Raw genomic sequence first — 20,622 nt, forward strand, 5'->3', positions numbered from 1 at the left:
ACTCTTCTTCCTCCAGGTACAATACACCTACCAATTAGCACAAATTATTTGCTCATAAAGCCCCACTCATCCACAGTATAACTTAAAACTATTTTGAGGTCTAAACTTAGGCCTAAAAGTGTGCAGTTTGCTTTTATTAGGTTCTGTTTAAAAGCAACTCTTCCCACCCTCACAGGAAACTTATAAACATCTTCAAGAAACAGGTCGATATACAAGTCACTCTGCACGTTAAACCATTTACCTTATGGGCTCAAGCAAACGAAATATATGTTTTTTTTTGTTTTTAATGATGGTGTGTGGGAAAAGAGTCGGATTATCATGATTATTGCTTATTATGTCTCTTCTTGACTCCCTGCCCCTGCAACCCACCCATCCTAGAATGTAGGTTCCACAAGGTCAAGTTGCACTGGTGTTTTGTTCACCAGTGTAGACCGAGGACCTGGAACTCTGACTGGAACACAATAAATCCTTGTCAAGGAATGAATGAGCAAACTGGAAAAGAGCGTGGCATGCTTGCATAGTATTGAGCAAGTAGTTTATAAAGGATTGTTGTTTGAAACTTAAGAATAGATCATTTCATCCATAAAACAAGAATACTTCCTAATATAGGTTATGAAATATGTAGATTTTTCCAGAAACATTTTCACAAAACTACTCATACCATAAGGCTCTTTCTCCACATGCTTACCCCTTTGCTGAATTCCGTCTTGCCTTTTGCTTCTTTTCCTTCTACCTGTATGTCTTTTCTATACGTCCAAATCCCACCCATACCTTAAGACCCAATTCAAGGTCTATCTCCCCCAAAAAGCTCTCAAAAAATTAATTTCTCTTTTTTGACGTCTTATATTTGTACATCTCTATTATAAATCCTATTATTGTTATTTTGGGTACATCTAAATGGACCATTACTCCATTAACCCTTACACTTAAATAACAACAGAATGGACAAAATGTATAAAACAACAATTTTTAAGACACTAGACATAAGGCAAAAAAAAAAAAAAAAAAGGCAGCGATCCCCAATATTTGGGAAGCAAATGAGATAAACCCTAAAATTGCTGAACCTACTGCCTTGAGCACGTTTCCAGGCTACAGCTTGGGAAGGGGAGACTAAGGCAGAATTTGGCAGACACTCTGAGTGGAGGAGACAGTACAGTGAGTCTGGGGAGACCAAGGCAGCTAGAGTTCACAGGACAGAGTGTGGAGAGGAAGAACCTTCACTGAGACCGAGTTCTGGAGATCAGCAGAGAGAACCTTGCAAGTATTCAGCAGATGTCAGGGGAGGAACACCTTAAACTAAGAACTAGAGGGAACGTTATCTAGCACTCACACAGAACCAGGAATGCTGCCCATTTCCCTCAGTCCAACTGGAAAACCTTATAATTTAGGAACAATAGGTGGGTTATTAACAAGAGTCTTTCCTCAGTTCTGGAGAATAATTAGTCCTTAAGTAAACACAGCTCTGATCCCATTAATAAATGGGATCCCAAAAAGATCAAACTATTTTCAAGTAGCTTAATTGCATCCCAGAACAAAGCTCAAGAGTACAAAAAAAAATCCAGCATTGAACAAAGTAAAAATGTTTTTAATCTTTTTTTGTTAGAGAAGTTGTAGTTTACAGAAAAATCATGCAGAAAGTACAGTTCTCACATAGACCACCGCACATTCACAGTTTTTCCTGTTATTAACCTTTTGCATTGATGCGGTATCTTACAACAAAGTAAAATTTACAATGTCTGGTATTCAATAAAAAATTACCCAGTTTGCAAAGAAGCAAGAAAATATGAGGAGAAAAGTCAATCAAATTAAATAGACTTGGAACTGACATAGCAGGTGTGCTGGTTTGAAAGGAAGTATGCCCCCTAGAAAATCCATGTTTTAATCAAAGTCCCATTTCATAAAGGTAGAATAATCCCTATTCAATACTGTATGTTTGAAACTGTAATCAGATATCTCCCTGGAGATGCGATTTAATCAAGAGTGGTTGTTAAAATGGATTCGGTGACGATGTGTCTCCACCCATTTGGGTGGGTCCTGATTGGAGTCCTATAAAAGAGGAAACATTTTGGAGAATGGGAGATTCAGAAAGAGCAGAGCAGAATGACATAGCCACGAGAAGCAGAGTCCACCAGCCAGCGACCTTTGAGATGAAGAAGGAAAATGCCTCCCAGGGAGCTTCATGAAACAGGAAGCCAGGAGAAGAAGCCAGCAGATGATGCTGTGTTCGCCATATGCCCTTCCAGCTGAGAGAGGAACCCTGACCGTGTTCACCATGTGCCTTCCCAGATGAGAGAGAAACTCGACTGTTTTCCATGTGCCCGTCCACCTGAGAGAGAAACCGTGAACTTCATCGGCCTTATTGAACCAAGCTAGCAAACCAGAACAGCAGGCAAGGACATTAAAACAGTTATTGCAACTGTATTCCATATGCTGAAAATTAAATAAAAATATGAAAAATATTTTTTAAAGAGCCAAATTGAACTTCTAAAGATTAAAACTTCAATGCATGAAGTGAAACGTATGGGATGAAGATGTAGCAATAGAAACAATACAAAATGAAACTCAGATAAAAAATTTTTTAAAAAAAACAACAGTGCAGACAGCTGGGAAGATGGCTGACTAGAGTGACTTGAGATTAGCCCTGCTCCACAGAAAGGTTGGAGAGGGAACAGGAGGATGACTGAGGTGGCAATTCGATAGTGTGGCTGGGAGAGCCTTCGGTACCACATGTGACAGCCCTGGTTGCGGAGGCCGAGGAACTGAGAGGCAGAAAGCTGGAATCTGGCGCAGAGCCGCAGAGCCCATGGGAGTGCATGAATGGGACCCCGGGACTAGGAAGTAAGCCAGGCCATGTTTCTTGGGTGCACTACCCTCACCAGCGCAGCCCCATGACCAGTGACTCACCCCATAACCCACACACCTGAATCCCATCACCCTCTCCCATTCCTCACACTCCAGGAGCCCCCACCCCACCAGCCCCCAGTGCATGTACCTGCCCCACACCCACCTCAAGTGCAGCCCAACCCACCTCTCCTGCACCCCTCCCAAGCACTGCCTCCCCCTCTCTGTTCCCTGCAAGCCATTGCCAGTGCATAAAGGTTGCGGGCACTAACCTCCATACCTAGTCTCCCCCTGCTCCCCCCCCATACTGTCACACAGCCTCACACTGCCCTCCCTGACCTCAGCACATCCCTTTATGGCACTCCCAGGCCCATGCATGTGCATGGGCCCCCAATCACATCATTCATCTCTGGAAACCACACTTTACAGTGATCCTAGAACCACTCATACACACAGTCCTCAGCCTCACTTCCCAGCTCTGAGAAAGTGCCAACCTGTTCAGCCAGGTCACATCTGCCCTCAATCCATGAAGGTTAATGCCAACCTCTGCCACAGCTCTATGCATGTGCACAAAGGGCCCCATGACTTAGACTAGCACACAGCAGGGTTATACCCCCAGACCAGTGCACCTGCACAGCTACATTCTCTCTGGCCGCTGGGCACCCACGTTCACAAGCATCAGCATAACATCCCCAACCTGCACCCATACCTACCCTGAAACAAATCACCGTGCTGAGTGCTCCACCCCATGCCCTGCTCCCTACTATACAACTATCCCACAAACACAAGGCCTTAGACTACTGAAAGAAATCAACTTCCAAAGTAAATCAATCAAGATATTTACATGCAACGAAGACAGCAGAACATCACTAAGCATAATACAATGCAGACAGATACAGCCCTGCCTAATGACCAAATTAAAACACCTGAGGATACACAGACATTGGAACAACTAATCAAAGATGCCCATACAAGTCTTCTAAATAAAATAAGTGGAATAGCAAATGATATAGAGGAAATAAAAAAGATAGTAGAAGAGCACAAAGAAAAATTTGAAAGAATAAATAGAAAAATAGGAGAAATCACAGAGATTAAAGACTCTGTTGACCTAATAAAAAACATACTAGAGGCACACAACACCAGATTTGAAGAGACAGAAAAAAGAGTAAGTGATATAGGACAGGATAATTGACTTCAAAGACTTAAAACAGTAAATGGCAAAAAAGATGGAAAAAATTGAATTGAAACTCAGGGAAATGATAGACAAAACAAAGTGCATGCAAATATAAGAATCTTTGGTGTCCTAGAAGGAGAAGAGAGGAGTAAATGGCTAGGAAGAGTAGTTGAGAATATAATGGGGAAAACTTCCCAACTCTCATAAAAGGCATAAATATAGAAGTCCAGGAAGCCCAAAGAACTCCAAACAGAATAAATCCAAATAGGCCTTCTCCAAGGCACATACTAATCAGTTTGTCAAATGTTGAAGAGAAGCAGAAAATCCTGAAAGTGGAAAGAGAAAAACAATTTACGACATACAAGGGAAATCAAATAAGACTGGGTTCAGACTACTCAACTAGCACCCTGGAGGCAAGAAGGCAGTGGTATGCTATATTCAAGTTCCTGAAAGAGAAAGACTTCCACCCAAGAAATCTGTACCCAGCCAAATTGTCCTTCAAAATTTAGGGAGAAATCAGGCCACGGTGGCTCAGCAGGCAGAGTTCTCACCTGCATACCAGAGACCCAGGTTTGATTCCCACTGCCTGCCTATACAAAAATAAATAAATCCATAAATAATAAATTGAGGGAGAGATTAAAGTTTACACAGACAAAGAAGTCCTGAAAGAATTTGTCAACAAGAAACCAGTCCTACAAGAAATACTAACAGAGTTAGTTCTGATGGCTGAAAAAAAGACAGCAGAGGGAGGTCTGGAGGAGCTGCACAGAATTGAAGAGTACCACTAAGGGTAATTTAAAGAGTACAAAAAGAAAGAGGGAAAAGAATATATAGATCTGACAAATAAAATATAAAAGATAACATGGTGGAATCAAGAAATGCCTTTCCGCCCCTTGACCATTTAAGCCCCTTCTTCATTCCTGCGAAGAACGGTGGAGTGGGCTCTCTTCTTCCTTTTCAACCCCCAAACATGGGCGGGTCTCTCTCCAACCAACACAACAAGCCATCTCACCACCCTTCCCCTGTCTACGTGGGATATGACACCCAGGGGTGTGGACCTTCCTGGCTACGTGGGACAGAAGTCCTAGAAGGAGCTGAAACTTAGCACCAAGGGATTGAGAAAACCTTCTCGAACCAAAGGGGGAAGAGTGAAATGAGACAAAGTGTCAATGGCTGAGAGATTCCAAACAGAGTCGAGAGGTTATCCTGGAGGTTATTCTTATGCATTGAGTAGATATCACCTTGTTGTTCAAGATGTAATGGGGAGGCTGGAGGGAACTGCCTGAAAATGTGGAGCTGTGTTCCAGTAGCCATGTTTCTTGAGGATGATTGAATAATGATACAGCTTTCACAATGTGACTGTGTGATTGTGAAAACCTTGTGTCTGATGCTCCGTTGATCTACCTTGTCAACAAACAAGTAGAATGTGTGGAATAAAAATAAATAATAGGGGGAACAAATGTTAAAATAAATTTTGCTTGAAATGCTACTGATCAGTGAAAGCCAGGGGTAAGGGGTACGGTAGGTATAATTGTGGGTTTTTTTCCTGTTTTCGTTTCATTTCCTTTTCTGTTGTCTTTTTATTTCTTTTTCTGAATGGATGCAAATGTTCTAAGAAATGATGAATATGCAACTAAATGATGATGTGAATTACAGATTATGTTAACGTTTTATTTCGTGTGCTAAAATATTTTTAATAACAAAAAATTGAAATACAATAACAATAAAACAAAAATAAAATAAAACAAATAAACATAAATTTGAAAAAACAAACAAACAAACAAACAAACAAAAAAAGAAATGCCTTTCCAGTAATAATTTTGAATGTTAATGGATTAAACTAACCAATTAAAAGATACAGATTGGCAGAATGGATTAAGAAACATAATCCAGCTATAGGCTGCTTATAAGAGACTCATTTTAGACACAAGGATACAAATAGATTGAAAGTAAAAGGATGGAAAAAGATTTTCCATGCAAGTTGTAACCAAAAGAAAGCAGGAGTAACTCTACTAATATCGGACAAAATAGACTTTAAATGTACAGACATCATAAGAGAAAAAGAAGAACTATATACTAATTAAAGGGCCAATTCACCAAGATATATAACAATAATAAATATTTATGCTCCCAATAAAGGAGCTCCAAAGTACATGAGACAGACATTGGCAAAACTGAAGGGAGCAATAGATGTTTCAACAATAATTGTAGGAGACATCAAACACTACTACCTCTATAGATAGAACAACCAGATAGAAGACCAACAAAGAAATAGAGAAGTTAAATAACTTGATAAATGAATTAGACTTAACAGAAATATATAGGTCATTGCACCCGAAAGCACAAGTTTATACATTCTTCTCTAGTGCTCATGGAACATTCTCCAGGAAAGATCATATGCTGGGGCACAAAAGAGGTCTTTATAAATATAAAAATATCACTTTCTCTGATCACAATGGGATGAAGCTGGATCTCAATAACCACCAAAGGATAAGAACATTCACAAATATATGGAGATTAAATAACACACTCTTAAACAACCAGTGGGTCAAAGAAGAAATTGCTAGAGAAATCAGTAGCTATCTGGAGATGAAGGAAAATGAGAATACAACTTTTTGGAACTTATGGGATGCAGCAAAGACTGTGCTGGGAGGGAAACTTATTGCCTTAAAGTTTATATTTAAAAACAAGAAAGAGCAAAAATCAAGGACTTAACAGCAAATTTGGAGGAACTTGAGAAAGAACAGCAAACTGACTCCAAAGCAAATAGGAGAAGAGAAATAACAAAGATTAAAGCAGAGACTAATGAATGGGAGAACAAAAGAACAATAGAGAGAATCAATGAAATGAAAAGCTGGTTCTTTGAGAAAATCAATAAAATTGATAGGCCACTAGCAAGACTAACAAAGAAAAAAAGAGAGGATGCAAATAAACGAAATCAGAAATGAGAAGGGGTGTGTTACCACAGACCCTGAAGAAATAAAAGAAATCAAAAGAGGATACTATCAACAACTATACACCAAAAAATTAGGCAACTTAGATGAAATGGACAGATTCCTGGAGACACACAAACAAGCTACACTGACTAAGGAAGAAATGGAAGATCTCAAAAAACCAATCACAAGTAAAGAGATTCAATGAGTCATCAAAAATCTTCCTTCAGAGCAAACCCCAGGGCCAAATGTCTTCACAGGGGAATTTTATCAAACATTCCAGAAAGAACACCAATGCTGCTCAAACTTTTCCAAAAAATTGAATAAAAAGGAACTCTACCTAACTCATTTTATGAAACTCATATCATTTTATTACCAAAACAATGCTCTAAGAAAGGAAAACTACAGGCCAATCTCTCTAATGAACATAGGTGCAAAAATTCTCAATAAAATATTAGCAAACCAAATCCAACAGCAAATTAAAATGATTATACACCATGACCAAGTGGGGTTTATACCAGGAATGCAAGGATGATTCAACACAAGAAAATCAATTAATGTAATACAGCACATTAACAAATCAAAAAGGAAAAATACATGATCATCTTGATTGATGCTGAAAAAGCATTCAACAAAATTCAGCATACTTTTCTGATAAAAACACTCCAAAAGATAGGAATCAAAGGTAATGGCCTCAATGTGATAAAGGGAATTTGTGAAAAACCGATACCCAGCATCATACTCAATGAAGAGAGACTGAAAGCCTTCCCCCTAAGATCAGGTACAAGACAAGGATGCCCTTTGTCACCACCATTATTCAACAGAAGTTCTAGCTAGAGCAATCAGGCAGGACAAAGAAATAAAAGACATTCAAATTGGAAAAGAAGAAGTAAAACTCTCATTATTTGCAGATGATATGATACTATACTTGGAAGATCCTGAGAAATCTACAGCAAAGTTATTTGAGCTAATAAACAAATTCAGCAAGGTGGTGGGATATAAAATAAATGTGCAAAAGCAATGACACAAATATTTACAAGCAATGACCTAGCTGAGGAGTCAATTAAGAAAAAATTCCATTCAAAATAGCAACTAAAAGAATCAAATACTTAGGAATGGACTTAACTAGGGATGTAAAGGTCCTGTATGCAGAAAATTACATAACATTGCTAAAAGAAATCAAAGGAGATCCAAATAGATGGAAAGACATTCCCTGCTCATAGATCGGAAGGATACATATAGTTAAGATGTCAATTCTCCCCAAGTTGATCTACAGATTCAACACAGTACCAATTAAAATTCCAACAACCTACTTTGAAGATTTGGAAAAGTTAACTACCAAATTCATCTGGAAGGGAAAGAGACCCCAAATAGCTAAAAGCATCCTAAAAATGAAGAATGAAGTGGGAGGATTAATACTCCCTGATCTTAAAACTTATTAAAAAGCCACAGTGGTCAAAACAGCATGGTACAGGCACAAAGACAGAAGCATTGACAAATGGAATAGAATCAAGAGTGCAAAAATAGACAACCAAATCTATGGTCAACTGATTTTTGTAAGGCCCCCAAATCCTCTGAACTGGGACAAAATAGTCTTTTCAATAATTGGGCATGGAAGAACTGGATATCAATAGCCAAGAGAATGAAAGAAGACCCCTATCTTACACCCTACACAAAAATTAACTCAAAGTGGATCAAACACCTAAATATAAAAACTAGCACCATAAAGCCTCTAGATTAAAATGTGGGGAAATATCTTCAAGACCTAGTAATAGGAGGTAGCTACCTAAGTTTTACACCCAAAGCACAAGCAACAAAATAAAATATAGATAAATGGGAACTCCTCAAAATCAAATGCTTGAAGATGAGCAAGATTGAAAGGGACTGTATAGACCTACGTGTCCCACTCACACTAGAAATATGAATGAGTTCTCGTATACATATACAAAGATATGTATAAAGAGTGTTTAAGTCCAGGGTACAGGGGGAAAACTGCCATTGCATGCTATGAGCTATGTCCAAAAAGAAACCATCAGCACTACCACAGAAACAACAGAGGTAAATAATGGGGTGAGGGACAAAAGTTAAGAGGAGATTTAGATTTCCTATTTGGTGAAGGTGTGTTTATTGGTTTTCTGTCTCTTGGGAACAATGAAATTATCTAAACTTGAGAATGTTGATGGACTGTGGACTTTGGGCCCTCTATATGATGCCCAATGAATGCAGGTGGCTGAAGCATGCACTGATGGAGAAGTAGAAGTGTGAACAATGGTGTATACTTATGAACGAAGGTTGTGCTGCTACAAAAAGGAAGTGTCGTGAGGCATGCAACGATGTCAATGAACATGTGGGACATTTGGTGGCACAAAAAAAGCCAGAAATAAAAAAAACAACAATTGTACAGTCACCTTTATGAGAAAACAGGAGCCTAGACTGTAAGCTTTTAGAGCAGACACATTATGTCTGGAATGGTGATTATTATTTCTGGATTTTGAGAGGATGTTTTATATGTATAACCTGATATTTAGAGATAAGAATGAAGCCAAACAGGTTGGAGTTAAGTAGTTCAGAACATAGGGGTTAGGAAGAAAGTGTCTATATTTTAGAACCACACATACTCTTTGAGACCAATGCAAGAAAGGTTTATTTGATCTGGAACTGAAATTTTTTGTAGTGCATAATCTAATACAACCTATCTGTACAGCTCATTTGAATAATTGAAACACAGAAAGCACAGAATAAGAAAGTTACCCTTTAATCCTGTATAGATTATTGTAATGCCTGGAAACATCCTAGAGTATATTAAACAGATAATCAAAAAGTATTGGCAAAGTTCCTTGGGTGAAGGGAGAAAGACTATGGAACTATTAAACCTCATCATCAGGGAATCCCCTGATACTGTGTCAAACTTTTGGGACACCCAAATCAATAGACCATAGCCTTGATCATGAGGCTTACTCTTGTGAAGCTTATGTAGGTAGTGGAGAAGCTTAGACTCCCTATAGACATGCCTAAGAGTTACTTCTGGAGGACCTCTGTTGTTGCTCAGATGTGGCCTCAGTCTCTCTAAGCCCAACTCTGCAAGTGAAATCACTGCCCTCCCTGTTTCATGGGACACGACATCCAGGGGTGGAAGTCTCCCTGGCGATGTAGGAGATGACTCCCAGGGATGAATCCAGACCTGGAACTGTGGGATCAACAATTCCATCCTGACCAAAAGGGTGAAAAGAAGTGTAACTAATAAAGTGTCAGTGGCAGGGAGAGTTCAAATAGAGTCAAGGGGCTACATGGGAGGTTGCTCTTATGCAAACTTCAGGAAGACCTTGCTACCTATCATAAACTTCCAACCCTCAACTAGGACCATTCCAGCCAATCCTAAAGAACATCTTATGTAATTTATAATATTCCTCAAAGTTTCCATGCACTAAAGTAACTTTCCAGAAGCCTACAACCTCCAGATGGGTTCCTGATCCATGTAAGTCCTGAAACCTTGCCCAGCCTCTCCAGAACATCAGATAGTTTCATCTCCCTACCCTATATTAGTGACAGGCCCTTTAAATAGCAAAAACTTAGAATTGCCATAGCCCAAACAACCCCAAAGAGAGGTGTGGAAAGATCAAAAGTGATGGTGGAATTATACATAGAAGACAGGACTTAACAAATTAATATGAATGCTGAATCATTAAATTGATACCTCTTTTAGTCTCTAGCTTTTTAGAACAGCTAGAAGTAAAAACCTACAACTGTGAAATTGTAACCCATGTCAAAGTCTGAAATATGTTCTACAACTAATTGTTGTGCTGTGCTTTGATATTTATAGCTTTTTTGTATATTTGTTATTGTTCACAAAAAAGAAGGAAAAAAAGTTGATTGTGATGATAAAAAAGTATTTAAGCCCTCTAGCCTCCTATATTCTGGAGCAGCTAGAAGGAAAAATATGAGAGGATTGTATGGTAGCCCATGACAAACTCTGGGATCTTCCCTGTAGCCACTTGCTGAAGAGTGCTTTGGAAACTATTGCTTTTTTATTTCTTTGTTTTGTATATATGTTATACTATACAATAAAAAACGTTAAAAAAAAAAAAAAAAGAAGAAGAAGAAGAAAAGAAAAGAACAGTGCATCAGTAAGTTATAAAACACCCTCCAGGGGAGGAGGGGTGAGAACAAAAATAACATTTGAGGAAATAATAGCCAAATATCTTCCAAATTTGATGAACACTATAAACCTGTAGATCAAAGAACCGTGAAGACAACTACACTAAGGCACATTGTAATTGAGTTGCTCAAAACCAGTGATAAAAGAAAAAATGAAAGCAGCCAAAGAATAAAACATTGTTCAGTACCAAAGAACAAGGATAAGTATGAACACAGATTTCTCACCAGAAATACAAGCAAGAAGTCAATGGAGCAACATCTTAAAAGTTCTGATAGAAAAATCTGTCAAGTATAATCCTCTATCTAGTAAAAATACCTTTCAAAAACAAAGGTGAAGTAAGAGTTTTTTCAGACATACAAAAGCTGAAAGAATTCATTGCCTCTGGTCTGCACTACAAGAAATAATAAAGCTCTTCAGGCAGAAGGAAAATGATAGTATATGGAATTTAGATCTATACAAAGAAATAAAGAGTTGGAAATACTAGCTACACGTATCAGTATACATGATTGTTTTATTATTTAAATCTATTTAAAAGAGAATTGGCTGCTTAAACAAAAATAATAATAGTGTAATGTGGGGATTATAATAGGTTTATAACATATGTAAAGTAAAATGCATGACATCAGTAGCACAAAGACCAAGAGGGGTAAATGAAAGTACCAATCATAAATTGGTACTTGGTTCCTTATACTATTAGTGCTGTTTTTGTACTTATCTTTATTAGAATTATACTGTAAGCTCTTTATCCTAGTATCTAGTCTTTGAAGATCATGTGGTATAAAATAATGAAATCACAATGAATTGGCCTTTGCAGATGAGATTTCTTAGTCACCTGTCCCATTTCCTATTTGTCTCTAGGCATGTGATGGGAGGGAAACCTGATCTGACTAGATGAGAGATGGCAGCTTTGCATGTGTGAGAAGAATTGGCAGGAAGTCTGTTTGCCAACAACTTTCTGCTTTGGGCCAGAGGGCACCCTATTTACATGTCTGCTTCTGTTACATATTCTTAGATGTAATCCGCATTATTGAGATGTAATCTGCATTATTTCCCACCCTGGCAAACTCACAACTTACAACCAAGAAGACAGGAAAGACAGCAACAAGAAGATATTAAAGAAAGGCATTAATCACCTCACAAGGATCTGTATCACCATTCCTCAAGAAGGGAGAGGAAACTAGCATTTATTCCCTGCTAGAAGCTTTACTTTAGTGTGCCAGTTTGAGTGTGTTTTGTACCCCAGAAAACCCATTTCCTTTATGCCTCATTCAATATTGCTGGGTGGGATCTTTTTTATTGTTTCTATGGAGATGTGACCCACCATTCAAGGTGGGGTTGCCTACTGGAACCTTTTAAGAGGGAACCATTTTGGAAAAAGCTACAGAACCAACAGAGCCCACAAAGCCAGAGTCCTTTGGAGTAGAAGGAAAACACCCCCAGGATGCCTTATGAAATGAGGAGAGAAAGCTAGCAGACATTGCCATGTGCCCTCCCAGATGAGAGAGAAACTCCAAACTTCACCGGCCCTTTCTTTGGTGTTAAGGCATCTTTCCCTCAATACCTTAATTTGGACATTTTCATGGCCTTAGAGCTGTAAACTTGCAACTTAATAAATTCCCTTTTTAAAAGCCATTCCATTTCTGGAAATTGCATTCCAGCATTTTTTACAAACTGAAACAATAAGCAAACTCACGTTTGCATAAATCCTGCACGTTATGTCTTATTCCAATTTTGTAACCAAGTTGGAATTTAACAAATGATAATGATTACTAAATAAGTATATATATTTTCTTTTTTACTTTCTAATATATTAGAATAGCCAGAAGAAAATATCTGAAATTACTAATCCAGCTGCCTTGATCTTTGATCATGATTGTATAACTATATAATCTTTATCTTGTGATTATGAAAACCTGTGACTAACCCCCACTTGTACCCCTTTATCCTATTTTTCAACTTTAGAAACTCTTTTTTGGCTTTTTAAAAGGGGAATTTAGTAAGTTTTTAGTTTGTAGTTCCAAGGTTGAGAAAATGTCCAAATTAAAGCAAATCTATAAAAGTGTGCAAATTAAGCTACAACAAGAGGTTACCCTCACTCAAGAAAGACAGATGAGGGCCACGGTGGCTCAGCAGGCAGAGTTCTCACCTGCCATGCCAGAGACTAGGTTTGCTTCCTGGTGCCTGCCTATGCAAAATTAAAAAAAATTTAAAAAAACACAGATAAAGTTCAGGGTTTCTCTCAACTGGAAAGGTACATGGCAAACATGGTGATGTCTGCTAGCTTCATCTCCAGGCCTCTTGCTTCATGTAGTTCCCCCAGAGGTGTTCTCCTTCTTCATCTCTGAAGGTCTCTGGCTGTGTAGACTCTGGCTCTTGTCATTCTCTCGTGACTCTCTCCAAAACACTTTTTTTTTTTTTAAAGATTCCAGTAAACGAATCAAGACCCATCTGGGGTGGGTCAACTCCAGAGTCTTATGATTACTGAAGACAGCCTCTAATGTTTATTAATGAAGGGCCATGAGTCAACCCACTACTAACCCACCCCAATTTCAAATCATCTCTAACCTTATCATCTCAAGCCATTGTGCTCATTATCCTAAATTCTGCCCATCTTTCAATACTGTAAAACTATCATAGTTACTGGACTTTGAGGACATAGATTTTTTGGCCAATAGGCCATCCGATCTCCTGCTTCACACCTAGTATGTTCCCAGGGTCAGGCTCATCCCTGGGAGCTCTGTCCCACATTGCCATGGAGATTTACCTTCCTGGGAGTCATGTCCCATGTAGGAGGGAGGGCAGTGAGTTCACCTGCAGAGTTGGCTTAGAGAGAGGCCACATCTGAGCAACAAGAGGTTCTCTTAGGGTGACACTTAGATATAATCATAAGTAGGCTTAGCTTCTCCTCTGTAGAAATAAGTTTCATAAGGGCAGACCCCAAGATCAAGGGCCTGGCACGTCAAATTAGTGGTCCCCAGTGCTTGCAAAAATATCGGGTCTTCCCCAGGTGGGAAAATTTAATATTTCCACTTTTTTCCTCAATCCCTCAAGGGGACTTTGCAGATACCTTTTTTTCAATAAAGCCTTTTTATTATAAAATATATAGGGAGAAAAGTGATAAATTTAACAAGTAATTGTAGAGGAAATTTCAAAGTGTGATATGGGTGACAGTTCTACAATGTCAGGTATTTCCCTCTAGCTGTTCTGTACATTAGAGACTAACAAGAAATATCAATATGATGATTCAGTAGTCACAAAATTTTGTTAAAATATTTTTCCTTTGTTATGACTCCTGTCTCTAATTTGATTCTTTTCCCAATCTTCAGGGGTGTTTGGGGAGTGACTGTTCTAACTTCTTCATTTGAAAAGGGGAGTCGACACTATGGGGGAGGGAAAGCAACTAATCAATATCCTTGGAGACTGGTGCCTCTGGGTTTCAGGGCTTATCTAACATAGGAAGAATCTTAAAGTTTTAAGTTTCTGAAAAATAAACTTAGTGAGTGAAACTTCATTTGAGCCACAGATAGAGTCCTGGGTATTCTTTAGCGTTTGCAGGAATACTGTTGGTTGAGGCATTCCATGGCAATTTGTGATATTTAGCCAAAGCTGCAAATACTTTTTAATCTTCTGCCCAGATTGCTCTGGCTATATCAGGGTATCACACCAACCTGAACAAACAAACAAGTTTTCACTCCCTATTCAAGGTTCCATTTCATTATGGTCTTCAAATAAGCTGACCATACAAGTTAAATTAGATGGTGTGCTACCAAAAATACACATTTTGCACCAAATAAACATCTCTTCTTTTGTTCTTCCACAGAAATTGAAGTTTTAAAATACAGTTAATATCATTCTTTACTCTTTATTCTTATTTACCTTAGTCCTACCTAGATCAACTTCATTCATATCTCTAATTGAAGTCTGACCTCTTTCTCAGCTTTTTAAACAGTTGATGTATCGTTAATGCTGACTTTCAGAGCTGCAGAGCTCTAATTTAGGTGTCACACAAATACCCAAATTCCAGGGAACTACCAGGTCATACACAAAGAGCCCAGCATCTCAAAATTTAGAAATAACAATTACAACTCCAGAATAGATGTGGTGGCTATAAGAGCTTACAATCTAGGAATCTTTACAATAGGCCCCAACCTGATAACCCATGCTCTCAAATTCAAATCTAAGAGTTTGTACATTATGGTTAGTCCATATTAGTGAGGCTTTTAATATTTGTCTTTTCATTTCTGGCTTATTTCACTCAATATACTGTTCTCAAGTTCCATTCACTTCCTTGAATGCCCCAAACTTCATTTCTTCTTGAAGCCACTCAAGAAGTGTATACCCCACAGTTCCCCCTTCCATTGCTCAGTACATGTACCTTTAGGTCACCTCTAACTATTGCAAATCATGAACAACACCAGTGTGAACATGTCCATTTGTGTCCCTACTCTCAGTTCCTCCAAGTAGACACCTAACAGTGGGGTTGCAGGATCATACGGCAGCCCCACCCCTAGCCTCCTGTGGAGCCATCACAGTGCCCTCCAGAGGGGCTGCACCAATTTACTTCCCTGCCAGCTGCGACTAGATACACCTCTCTCTCTACATTTCCTCCAACAATTGTATCTCTGTTCATTTTTTAAACAGTTTTATTCACACATCATACAATCCAACTTGAGTAAAAAAAAAAAAAATCAGTGGTTCCCAGTACAATCACATTTCCAGGCCTTCACCACCACAATCAATCTGAAGACATTTCCTTATCTTCCACAAAGAATCTCTTACCTGTCCTGCATATCCCCCGTCTCCCACCCTCTTGCACACCCCCACTGACATTTAGCTTTGGAATAGTGCCCTTGTTATATTCAACAAAAGCATATTACAATGTTACCATTAACTATAGACCCTAGTTTGTATTGAGTGTATCCCCCCCCGTATAATATCTCATTTTTACCATCTTGCAATGATGACATTCATTTGTTCTCCTCATGCAAAAACATTCTTATATTAGTACATTTAATCGCCATCATTGTCCATTCTAGTTATACTGTCCCAGTCTTTATCCTATATCTTTTCTTCTTGTGTCATACATGCCCCCAGCCCTCCCCCGTCAACCATACATGCACTCAGCTTCATTCAGTGTACGTACCGTATTGTGCTACCACCAGATAATATTGTGCTATCCATTTCTACATCTTTTTAATCAATCCTGTTGAACATTCTGTATTCCATCAACATCAAATGCCCAATCTCTATCCTCTTTCTATCTCCTGAAAACTTGTGCTCTCAACTTTAACTCTCAAAGTTCACTTATTAATATTAGTTCATGTTAGTGAGACCATACAGTATTTTTCCTTTTGCTTCTAGCTAATTTCACTAAGAATAATGTCCTCAAGATTCATCCATGTTGTTACATATTTCATGACTTTATTCTATCTTACAGTTGCATAATATTCCATCATCTGTACATACCACAGTTTGTTTAGACAAGCTGATAATGATAATGGCCATTTTAGTGGGTGTGAGGTGATATTTCATTGTAGTTTTTAAATTTCTTTCTTTCTTTTTTTTTTTTTTCATGGGCAGGCCTCAGGAATCGAACCCAGGTATCTGGCATGGCAGGCAAGAACTCTGCCTACTGAGCCACTGTGCCCATCTTCTCATTGTGGTTTTGACTTGCATTTCTCTATAATAGCTAAGGAGGTTGAGCATCTTTTCACATGTTTTTGAGCCATTTGTATTTCCTCTTTTGAAAATTGTCTGTCCATGTCTATTGCCCAATTTTTAGTTGGGTTTTGTCTTTTTATTGTTGAGTTGTAGAATCTTTTTATATATTCTGGATATTAAACCCTTACCTGATATGTGGTTTCTAAATATTTTCTCCCATTGTGTAGGCTGCCTTTTTACTTTCCTGACAAAGTACTTTAATGCACAAAAGTGTTTAATTTTGAGAAGGACATATTTATCTACTTCTTTTTTCATTGGCTGTAAGGTCTAGGAAACCAACTCCTATCACAAGATCTATAAGACATTTCTCTATATTTTCTTCTAAAAGTTTTATGGTCTTAGTTCTAACATTTAGGTCTTAGATCTATCCTGAGTTTATTTGTATAATTTGGGTCTTAGATCTATCTTGAGTTTATTTGTATAAGGGGTGAGATATGGGTTCTCTTTCATTCTTTTAGATATAGATATGAAATTCTCCAAACATCATTTACTGAAGAGGCTGCTCTGTCCCAGTTGAGTTGTCTTGATTGCCTTATCAAAGATCAATTTTCCAGAGATGAGAACAGGCTCTATTTCTGAGCACTCAAATCAATTCCATTGTCAATATATCTATCCTCTGTCAATACCATACTATTTTGACCATTGTATCTTTGTACTATGCTTTAAAGTCAAGTAGTCTGAGACCTCACACTTCATTCCTTTCTCAAGATATTTCTAGCTATTCAGGGCAGCCTGCCCTTTCAAGAAATTCAGGAAAAAAATGTTTTTTCTATTTCTGCAAAGTAAATTGTTGGGATTTTATTTGGCATTGCATTGAATCTATAAATCATTCTGGGTAGAACTGATATCTTAACTATGTTTAGTCTTCCAATCCATGAACACAGTATGTCATTTCTTTTATTTAGGTCTTCTTTGATTTCTTTTAGCAATTTCTTCTAGTTTTCTCTGAATGGGTCTTATGTAGCCTTGGTTAAATTTATTCCTTAAATTCTTTTGGTAGCTATTGCGCATGGAATTTTGTCTTGATTTCCTTCTCAGAATGCTCATTACTAGTGTACAGAAACACTACTGATTTTTGGGTGTTGATCTTATACTCTGCCACTTTGCTGTGTCATTCAATTAGCTCTAGTAGCTATGCTGTAATTTTGGGGGGACTTTTGGCATATAGTATCATGACATCTGCAAACAGTGAAAGTTTTATTTCTTCTTTTCCTATTTGGATGCCTTTTATTTTCTTTTTCTGGTTTAATTTCTCTAGCTACAACTTCCAGCACAATGCTGAATAACAATGGTGATGGTGGACATCCTTGTCTTGTGCCTGATCTTAGAGGGAAAACTTTCAGTCTTTCCCCATTTAGTATGATGTTAGCCATGGGTTTCTCATATATTCCCTTTATCATGCTGAGGAAGTTCCCTTCTATTCCTATCCCTTGAAGTGTTTTCATCAAGAAAGGATATTGAATTTTGTCAAACGCCTTTTCTGACTCAATCAAGATGATTGTGTGTTTTTTCTGCTTTGATTCATTGATGTGGTATATTACATTAATTGATTTTCCTGTGTTGAACCAGCCTTACATACCTGGAATAAATCTCACTTAGTGGTGGTGTATAATTCTTTTATGTACTGCCTAATTTGATTTGTGGGAATTTTGTTGAGGGTTTTTTAATCTATATTCATTAAAGTGATTGGTTTTTATTCTCTTCTTGTAGAATCAATCATCTGGCTTTGGCTTTAGGGTAATGTTTGTCTGCAATTTTCTTTTCTTGCAGTATCTTTGTCTGGCTTTGGTATTAGGATAATGTTGGCTTCATAGAATGGGTTAGGTAGTTTTCTCTCCTCTGCAATTTTTTTTGAAGATTTTGAGCAGTATTGGTACCAATTCTTTCTTGAATACTTGGTATAATTCACATGTAAAGCCATTTGGTCCCGGACATTTCCTTTTTAGGAGCTTCTTCACGACTGATTCAATCTTTTCCCTTATGATTTGTTTGTTGAGGTCGTCTGTTTCTTCTTGAGTCACTGTTGTTTGTGCATGCTTTTTTTAGGAAGTTGTCCATTTCATCTATGTTGTCTAGTTTATTAACATGTAGTTGCCCCGAGTATCTTCTCATTATCTCCTTTATTTATGTGGGGTCAGTGGTTATGTCCCCTCTCCAATTTCTGATTTTATTTATTTGCATCATCTCTCTCATTCTCTCTCTCTCTGTGTCTCTTTCTCTCTCTTTCCTTTTTGTCAGCCTACTTTGATTTTATTGATTTTCTCAATGAGCCAACCTCCAGTTTTGTTGATTCCCGGTACTGTTTTCATGTTCTCAATTTCAATTATTTCTGCACTAATCTTCATTATTCCTTTTCTTCTGTTTGCTTTGAAGATAGTTTGCTGTTCTTTCTCTCGTTCATCCAGGTGTACAGTTAATTCCTTGATTTTTGCTCTTTCTTCTTTTCTCATATAGGCATTTAAGGTAATTTTATTTCCCTTAGTGCCACCTTTGCTGCATCCCATAAGTTTTAATATGTTGTGTTTTCATTTTCATTTGCCTTGAGATATTTACTGATTTCTCTTTTAATCTCTTCCTTGACCCACTGGCTGTTTAAGGGTGTGTTGTTTAGCCTCTACATATTTGTAAAATTTCTAGCCTTCTACCTGTTTTTGACTTCCAACTTCATTCCATTATTATCCAAGAGAGTGTTTTGTATAATTTCAAACTTTTAAAATTTATTGAGACTTACTTTGTGACTCAGCATGTGTTCTATCCTGGAGAATGATCCATGAATACTTGGGAAAAATATGTATCCTATGTAGTGGGGTGTTATGTTCTGCAAATATCTGTTAAGTCTAGTTCACTTATCATATTATCCAAAATCTCTGTTTCCTTATTGATTCTCTGTCTAGATGTTCTATCCATTGATGACAGTGGTGAATTGAAGTCTCCAACTATTATTGTAGAGGTGTCTACTTCTCCTTTCAGTGTTGTCAGTGCATGCCTCATGTATTTTGGGGCACTTAGCTCAGTGCATAAATATATATGATTGTTGTGTCTTCTTAATGAATTGTTCCTTTTATTAATACATAGTGTCCTTTTTTGTCTCTTTTAATTGTTTCACATTTGAAGTCTAATTTGTCAGATATTAATGTAGCTACCCTCACTCTTTTCTGGTTGTTCTTTATGTGAAATATCTTTATCCAACCTTTCACTTTCAGTCTGTTTTTGTTTGGGGGTCTAAAGTGAGTCTCTTGCAAATACAATATAGATGGGTCCTGTTTTTAAATCTATTCTGCCAATCTATGTCTTTTGATTGGGGAGTTTCATCCATTAACATTCAATGTTATTAGTGTAAAGACAATCCTTTCTTCTACCATTTTGTCTTTTGGATTTTATATGTCGTATTTTTTTTTTCTAGTTTTACCCTTACTGATAGTCTTCATTTCTATACTCTTCTCCAGACCTCTCTCTCCTGTCTTTTCTTACCTGTTTGTAGTGCTCCCTTTGGTATTATTCCTCATAGAGCCAGTCTCTTCGTCACAAACTCTCTCAGTGACTGTTTGAAAATATTTAAACTCCCCATCATTTCTGAAGGACAGTTTTGCCAGATATAGAATTCTTGGTTGGCAATTTTTCCCTTTCAGTATCTTCAATATATCATATACTGCCTTTTCACCTCCATGGTTTCTACTGAGAAATCCACACATAGTCATATTGAGCTTCCCTTGCATGTGATGGACCATTTTTCTCTTGGTGCTTTCAGAATTCTCTTAATCTTTGACATTTGACAATCTAATTAGTAAGTATTTGCA

The sequence above is a fragment of the Tamandua tetradactyla genome, chromosome 1, assembly GCF_023851605.1.
Source record: "Tamandua tetradactyla isolate mTamTet1 chromosome 1, mTamTet1.pri, whole genome shotgun sequence".
Lineage (NCBI taxonomy): Eukaryota > Metazoa > Chordata > Mammalia > Pilosa > Myrmecophagidae > Tamandua > Tamandua tetradactyla.